The following is a 377-nucleotide window of genomic DNA, read 5'->3' on the forward strand; positions in this document are numbered from 1 at the left end:
TTCTCTCTTTCTCTTCTTCTGCTCTCTCTCTTTGAAGAAATACGCGCATGTGTCGTTCTCCTGTTGACTTGACAACTAGTCGTGCAAGAATCTCCTAAGAAGATGACGTTCATCTATACGCTTCATGAGAGGTGTGTATGTCGAGGTGTAGGAGTTTCGAGTGTACACACACCCGCCGAAGTCTTTGGCCAATATACGTGTTACATCCACACGTCATCCATGTGACACCTTCCTTTCTCTGTTCTCTCTCTCCAAGTGCCAAATCATAACGACTCCTCGCGTTTCGCTTGAAACCTCACCTTACAATCTAGAAGAGTTCTGGCGACATAGAGACACGTCCGGTTGATATCTCTGTAGGAATGGGCATGTCATCATTA

At 45.6% G+C, this 377-nt stretch overlaps 1 protein-coding gene across 1 annotated transcript in view; it reads left to right on the forward strand.

Moving 5' to 3' along the window:
* Positions 1 to 377, forward strand: part of CSUI_001743 (inner membrane protein) — a gene marked incomplete at its 3' end in the record, with an annotated part of 13,070 nt that overhangs the window by 7,830 nt on the left and 4,863 nt on the right. The gene's annotated exons all lie outside the window — the stretch shown is intronic.

Source organism: Cystoisospora suis (assembly GCF_002600585.1).
Source record: "Cystoisospora suis strain Wien I chromosome Unknown contig_701, whole genome shotgun sequence".
NCBI lineage: Eukaryota > Apicomplexa > Conoidasida > Eucoccidiorida > Sarcocystidae > Cystoisospora > Cystoisospora suis.